An 8,771-nucleotide genomic window follows, 5' to 3' on the forward strand; every position below is an offset into this window, starting at 1 on the left:
TACTCTATACTACTTTACTGACCATGTAATAAAACCATACTATATCCTACTTTACTGACCATGCAATTACACCATACTCTATTCTACTTTACTGACCATGTAATTACACCATACTTCATCCTACTTTACTGACCATGTAATAAAACCATACTCTATCCTACTTTACTGCCCATGTAACAAAACCATACTCCATCCTACTTTACTGACCATGTAATAAAACCATACTCTATCCTACTTTACTGACCATGTAATAAAACCATACTTCATCCTACTTTACTGACCATGTAATAAAACCATACTCTATCCTACTTTACTGACCATGTAATTACACCATACGTCATCCTACTTTACTGACCATGTAATAAAACCATACTATATCCTACTTTACTGACCATGTAATAAAACCATACTCCATCCTACTTTACTGACGATGTAATAAAACCATACTCTATCCTACTTTACTGACCATGTAATAAAACCATAATAAAACCTACTTTACTGACCATGTAATAAAACCATACTCTATCCTACTTTACTGACCATGTAATAAAACCATACTCTATCCTACTTTGCTGACCATGTAATTACACCATACTCTATCCTACTTTACTGACCATGTAATTACACCATACTCTATTCTACTTTACTGACCATGTAATTAGCCCATACTATATTCTACTTTACTGTCCATGTAATAAAACCATACTATATCCTACTTTACTGACCATGTAATAAAGCCATACTCTATCCTACTTTACTGACCATGTAATTACACCATACTCTATCCTACTTTACTGACCATGTAATTAGCCCATACTATATTCTACTTTACTGTCCATGTAATAAAACCATACTATATCCTACTTTACTGACCATGTAATAAAGCCATACTATATCCTACTTTACTGACCATGTAATTACACCATACTCTATCCTACTTTACTGACCATGTAATTACACCATACTCTATCCTACTTTACTGACCATGTAATTACACCATACTCTATCCTACTTTACTGACCATGTAATTACACCATACTCTATCCTACTTTACTGACCATGTAATTACACCATACTCTTCCTGCTTTACTGACCATGTAATTACACCATACTCTATCCTACTTTACTGACCATGTAATTAGACCATACTCTATCCTACTTTACTATCCATGTAATTACACCATACTCTATTCTACTTTACTGACCAAACCTACACAATCTATAATCTCTAAAAATGGAACCGTTATGTCTAACAGGTGTGATTCAACCCTTGCAATCTGAGGTAGTAAAGTACCAGCAACACTGTGATTATATTCGATCGGTTGTCATTGATAACCACAGATACGCAGCGAAAGCTGAAGGACAGTGTGGTTTCTGGGCAATTAAAATCAATATTAAGAAAAGTTTAATGGAGGTAAACCTAATATACCAAATCATACTTTGTGAACAATCTCCCCATCCTCAAACACATTTAAGAGATCACATACAATCTCACAGACAAATTGGTTCCTATCAAATCCACCTCAAGAGGAAATGGCAACACCTTCACCCTCTCTCTCTCTCTCTCTCTCTCTCTCTCTCTCTCTCTGTCTTTCACCCTCAAATTCTACCTATGATGAAGCCCATTTCCTAGTAATTGCTTTGTCTCTCTCCGTCTCTTGTCCTGTGGGGAAACGTGGGGAAACGCAGGGCGTGTGTGTGGTCTTCACGCCCGCCCGCACACACACACACACACACACACACACACACACACACACACACACACACACACACACACACACACACACACACACAGGCTTACAGACAGGCATACTGTGTGTAGTTAAACGCTCATGCTGGGCTCATGGCAAACATCAGTATATGTAACATTCATAAGAACTGGGATCCATATTCTGGAAGTGAATCAATTAAACAGCAGGCTCTGATTACTCTCACAGGGAGGCCCGTATTCAGCCAGAAGTGCGGTGTCGGGAAGTGGATTGCTATTTACTTTTAAAGGTAAATAACGCTTGATCCGACATCCACAGTGTTTTTGAATGCAATCTCCACAAATGTGGGGGAAAATACCTTCAAATGGTGGGTTGTCGGCTGTGCCATATAACGTAGATATATTATAGTAGATTTTCTTAATTGATTCCTATAGTGAAAGGAATAAATAATCAATACGTTAGTCATGGTAGTTCTATACACTCAAATTCAACTCTAGTGAGGTATCAGTGGCCTAATAAAACCTGCTGGTGTTGAAAGAAGTTTAAGTGAAGGCGTCTTGAGTACAATATGCTTTTGATTACAGCTGTGATGATTATAATTTCATGAATCTCTTTTAAATATCGTCGGAGGAGATGTGAGCTGTGTCTCACTTGATGTCATGTAGAAACTCTTCTCTTCCGGCTTAAGGCACAAACACGCGGGCGCACGTACACACAGACACACACAGACACACACACACACACACACACACACACACACACACACACACACACACACACACACACACACACACACACACACACACACACACACACACACACACACACACACACACACACACACACACTCTTCTCTTCCGTCTTGATGAGTACTTTGTTGTAGCTTCATCTCGTGTTTTATGTTAAACGGTCGCTTAAAAATACATTATCTGTGGTTCGATGTGTTCCCAGATGCTTGTGTAATGTCTTCATTACCCGAGCGAGCGCCATGTAACTTCTGCATTTCAGAGTCGAGTGACAGAGACTCTGTTTGATCAGCTAGTCAACAAGGAGGATATTTTAATTGTGCGATACACACACTTCACACTACACAAAACTACACACTACACACACACACACATAGAGTAGACACACATGCTACGCTCTACACATGTAAGCAGGGAAGAGGCATTTGAGTGTGGTAGAGGTGTAGATACTGTCACACCAGTCTTTCTTTCTGAAGTCTCTCTCTCTTTCACTCTTTCACTCTCTCTTTCTATATATGTCTCTGTCTGTCTGTCTGTCTGTCTGTCTGTCTGTCTGTCTGTCTGTCTGTCTGTCTGTCTGTCTGTCTGTCTGTCTGTCTGTCTGTCTGTCTGTCTGTCTGTCTGTCTGTCTGTCTGTCTGTCTGTCTGTCTCTCTCTCATTTCAAGGGGTTTATTGACATGGGAAACATATGTTAACATTGCAAATGCAAGTGAGGTAGATAATATACAACAGTGAAATAAACAATAAAAATGAACAGTAAACATTACACTCACTGAAGTTCCTAAAGAATAAAGACATTACACATGTCATATTATGTATATATACAGTATTGTAACGATGTACAAATGGTTAAAGTACAAAAGAGATAATAAATAAGCATACATATGGGTTGTATTTACAATGGTGTTTGTTCTTCACTGGTTGACATTTTCTTGTGGCAACAGGTCACACATTTGGCTGCTGTGATGGTACACTGTGGTATTTCACCCAGTAGATATGGGAGTTTATCAAAATCTGGTTTGTTTTCGAATTCTTCGTGGATCTGTGTAATCTGAGGGAAATATGTGTCATACATTTGGCAGGAGGTTAGGAAGTGCAGCTCAGTTTCCACCTCATGTTGTGGGCAGTGTGCACATAGCCTGTCTTCTCTTGAGAGCCAGGTCTGCCTACGGTGGCCTTTCTCAATAGCAGGGCTATGCTCACTGAGTCTGTACATAGTCAAAGCTTTCCTTAGGTTTGGGTCATTCACAGTGGTCAGGTATACTGCCACTGTGTACTCTCTGTTTAGGGCCAAATATCAATCGAGGTTGCTCAGTTTAATTTGTGAATTCTTTCCAATGTGTCAAGTAATTATCTTTTTGTTTTCTCATGATTTGGTTGAGTCTAATTGTGTTGCTGTCCTGGGGCTCTGTGGGGTTGTAACGGTAGTCTTCGTCCTCCTCTGACGAGTAGTAAGACATGTCGGACCAAGATGCAGTGTGGTAAGGATCCATTTTAATAAGGATACTTGAAACAACAAACAAAAACAATAAACTGACAAAATAAACGAAGACGCAACAGTCCCGAAATAGTGAACACTAAAACACAGGAACACACGAACAGGAACAATCACCCACAACCCACAATGACAAACAGGCTACCTAAATACGGTTCCCAATCAGAGACAACGACAAACACCTGCCTCTGATTGAGAAACATATCAGGCCAAACACATAGAAATAGACAAACTAGACAAACAACATAGAATGCCCACTCAGATCACACCCTGACCAAACAAAACATAGAAACATACAAAGCAAACTATGGTCAGGGCGTGACAGTACCCCCCCCAAGGTGCCGACTCCGGCCGCAAAACCTAAACCTATAGGGGAGGGTCTGGGTGGGCATCTCTCCCTGGTGGCGGCTCTGGCGCGGGACGTGGACCCCAATCCACCATAGTCATTGCCCGCTTCAGTCTCTGGAGGTGCCGCCGATCTTGGACTGGGAACCCTAATAAAGGGCCCCACTGGACTGAGGAGCGCCTCTGGACTGAGGAGCGCCTCCGGACTGAGGGGCACCTCCGGACTGAGGGGCAGCTCCGGACTGAGGGGCAGCTCAGGACTGAGGGGCAGCTCCGGACTGAGGGGCAGCTCCGGACTGAGGGGCAGCTCCGGACTGAAGGGCAGCTCCGGACTGAAGGGCAGCTCCGGACTGAAGGGCAGCGCCGGACTGAAGGGCAGCTCAGGCGGCTCAGGCACCTCTGGAGGGCGGCGCAGGCGCCTCTGGACTGAAGGGCGGCTCAGGCGCCTCTGGACTGAAGAACGGCTCAGGCGGCTCAGGACAGACGGGCGGCTCAGGACAGACGGACGGCTCAGGCGGCTCAGGACAGACGGGCGGCTCAGGCAGCTCAGGACAGACGGACGGCTCAGGCGGCTCAGGACAGACGGACGGCTCAGGCGGCTCAGGACAGGCGGGCGGCTCAGGCGGCTCAGGACAGACGGGCGGCTCAGGCGGCTCAGGACAGACGGGCGGCTCAGGCGGCTCAGGACAGGCGGGCGGCTCAGGCGGCTCAGGACAGGCGGGCGGCTCAGGCGGCTCAGGACAGACGAGGCGCACTGTAGGCCTGGTGCGTGGTGCCGGAACTGGTGGTACCTTGGCTGGGGACACGCACCTCTAGGCGAGTGCGGGGACAGGAACAGGGCATACTGGACCCTGGAGGCGCACTGTAGGCCTGGTGCATGGTGCCGGAACTGGTGGTACCTTGGCTGGGGACACGCACCTCTAGGCGAGTGCGGGGAGCAGGAACAGGGCATACTGGACCCTGGAGGCGCACTGTAGGCCTGGTGCATGGTGCCGGAACTGGTGGTACCGGGCTGGGGACACGCACCTCAGGGCGAGTGCGGGGTGCTGGAACTGGAGGGCTGGTGCGTGGGGCTGCCACAGGAGAGCTGATGCGTGGGGCTGCCACAGGAGGGCTGGTGCGTGGAGAAGGCACCGGATAGACCGGACCGTGGAGGCGCACTACAGGTCTCGAGAACCGAGCCTGCCCAACCCTACCTGGCTGAATGCTCACCGTAGCCTTGCCAGGCCGCACTGGGCTATGCACATGTACTGGAGACACCATGCGTAGGGCTGGTGCCATGTACACCGGCCCGAGGAGACGCACTGGAGACCAGATGCGTGAGCCGGCTTCATGGCACCTGGCCTGTTTTTGTTGGTTATGTTGTTATAGTTGTGCATAGTGGGAATATCGGGGAGGGAATGCTGTCACCTCCAGGCAGTTGTTTGTCCCCCTGTGTGCTGAGTGTGTCAGGTTCTTGTCCAGTTCTGGCATTTAGGTCACCACAGACTAGTACATGTCCCTGGGCCTGGAAATGATTGATTTCCCCCTCCAGGATGGAGAAGCTGTCTTCATTAAAGTATGGGGATTCTAGTGGGTGGATATAGGTAGCACACAGGAGGACATTTTCCTTTTGAATTTCTAGCCGGGGGGGCGGGGGGGGGGGTTGTCAAGAGGGCTATCAGGGTGGCTGACAGGGGGGGTGCTCAGAATGTGTGAGATCCCCTGGGCTTGGGGTTCTTCATTTGTCTGTTCTGCTGTGATGTCGACTCTATAGTCAAGGTCTGTTGTGGACTGTTCTGCTGTGGTGTCGGGAGCTGAAGTGGGCTGTTCTGGCTTCTCTGCGGGGGTGGCCACCTCTCTAGTGGGTTGTTCTCTGTCACACACAATCCCCCTCACCCTCTCCTCCAGCAGTCTGATCCTGTCCTCTAGTGCTCTGTTCTTATCCTGCTCTTGCTTTTTATATTGTTGAAGTTGTCTCACCACAGTCCAGAGTGCAGATATGTCTCTCTCCACCTCCAGCTCTCCGGGTCTGGCTAAGGCGGTGTTGTTGTGCTGGACTGTTGTCTGGTTCTGTGCTGACGAGTGTGATCACCTGCTTTTCCAGCTCCACCTGCCTTACGTCCAGCTGGGTAAATGTATCCTTCATTTCAATGAGGGGGTAGTACTCCGTGCTGGGAGGTTGACTTTCCACTTGGGGTTGCTTGTCTGTGGGGTTATATAATGAAGAGGTCTGGACTGACCTGTTCGGGGAGGGGGTATCTTTCTCAAGGGAGAGCCTCTCCTGCTGGGCTAATTCTTTGCATAGGTGAAAGTCCAGCTGAAACTGTTTGGGGATGCCCTGTACATACACTCTTCCAGACTTATAGAGATTTATGTTAGCTGACTTATGTTAGCTGTTAGCTGATGGTCTGGTTAATATAGCACTGTGTCATGCCAGGGGATGGTCTGGTTAATATAGCACTGTGCCATGCCAGGGGATGGTCTGGTTAATATAACACTGTGTCATGCCAGGGGATGGTCTGGTTAATATAGCACTGTGTCATGCCAGGGGATGGTCTGGTTAATATTGCACTGTGCCATGAAAGGGGATGGTCTGGTTAATATAGCACTGTGCCATGCCAGGGGATGGTCTGGTTAATATTGCACTGTGCCATGCCAGGGGATGGTCTGGTTAATATAGCACTGTGCCATGCCAGGGGATGGTCTGGTTAATATTGCACTGTGCCATGCCAGGGGATGGTCTGGTTAATATAGCACTGTGCCATGCCAGGGGATGGTCTGGTTAATATTGCACTGTGCCATGCCAGGGGATGGTCTGGTTAATATTGCATTGTGCCATGCCAGGGGATGGTCTGGTTAATATAGCACTGTGCCATGCCAGGGGATGGTCTGGTTAATATTGCACTGTGCCATGCCAGGGGATGGTCTGGTTAATATAGCACTGTGCCATGCCAGGGGATGGTCTGGTTAATATTGCACTGTGCCATGCCAGGGGATGGTCTGGTTAATATAGCACTGTGCCATGCCAGGGGATGGTCTGGTTAATATAGCACTGTGCCATGCCAGGGGATGGTCTGGTTAATATTGCACTGTGCCATGCCAGGGGATGGTCTGGTTAATATAGCACTGTGCCATGCCAGGGGATGGTCTGGTTAATATTGCACTGTGCCATGCCAGGGGATGGTCTGGTTAATATTGCATTGTGCCATGCCAGGGGATGGTCTGTGTGGAAGATGAGGATGCTGATGTTCCCATTTTTATAACTGTCAGCAAAAAGTGTCTCTTGATTTTACAAAAGGAGCTTCATTTTGTGATATTTTCTTGCCTTATCATTCTTTACATACACAGGGTACTGTATTTTAATTACCTCTGAACAGCGGGAGGCAGCTTCTAAGGCCTCTCCATTTGGTTGGAGTAGACTGTTCGACTCTCCTGCCACTGTTGGGCTAAAGGGCTTTGACAGCTCTCACTTGACACGTTAGTGCTAATTGAAGTTGTATCAAACTTGGCAGCCTTAATTTAGCATTCAGTCCTTATAAAGTAATTTTTTTTTTTTTCTTCTTGGCTTTTGGAAATAAAATATAGCTTCAGACTAAACGTTACTCACTCAGTTCCAGGTTGGATGGTGTTTTTTAGGGTTCTGTTGTTTTCTGTAATATTTGTGTTGCGGAGAAATGACCAGGCAGGAGACGGGAGTACAGTTAGTTTTCGTTTAGTCAAAACCTCTCGTGCTCTACAGTTCCCGGGCACACTAGTGCGCATGTGCATTTCCTATTAGGTGTAGTAACGTAACACTGTCGTAATACATCACCGCTTAGTAACAGCATAGTAACTAATATAAACAGATGCAGATCCCAGATACTACATTTTCCAGAGCATTTGCTGTATAGCGTTGGAATAATAACCTTTAGTTGTTAATAATAACCGTAGTTGTTAACCTTCCAGGTGATTCCGTAATTACGTCCAAAATCAGGTTGCGGGTTTGAGTTTTGATTTGGAGTGAAGGTTACGTTGTAGAGAGTAGAATCCTGAACACACAAAAAATCAGAGTTTATCGAACTCTAAATCTATCTTTTATTTAATTACTTAATTGTCTGTCTCTCGCTCTCTCTGTCTCTCTCTCTCTCTCTCTATCACACCAGTCTATCTGTCTCTCACCATGGTAGTCTAGTTTCTGTCCTAGAGGTTCCCAGTTGTTAAATCTCTCTCATTGAAACTTCAGTCCCCATGAGAAGAGTTGGCAGGAGGATAAGATTGACTGCACAATGTGACTGTATACTTGGTCCTGTATGGCTCAGTTGGTAGAGCATGGTGCTTGTAATGCTAGGGTTGTGGGTTCAATTCCCAGGAAGTTAGACAGATACATCCTGTCTGAAACTAAACAGTGGGTCACAGCTCAGATGGGCCATGTAATGTGAAGGATTATCATGTTATTACAGTTTCATTACATTCTCGCTGAACTTTACTTCCTCATTTACCCGAGGGACACTTTT

The sequence above is a fragment of the Salvelinus alpinus genome, chromosome 8, assembly GCF_045679555.1.
Source record: "Salvelinus alpinus chromosome 8, SLU_Salpinus.1, whole genome shotgun sequence".
Taxonomy (NCBI): Eukaryota; Metazoa; Chordata; class Actinopteri; order Salmoniformes; family Salmonidae; genus Salvelinus; species Salvelinus alpinus.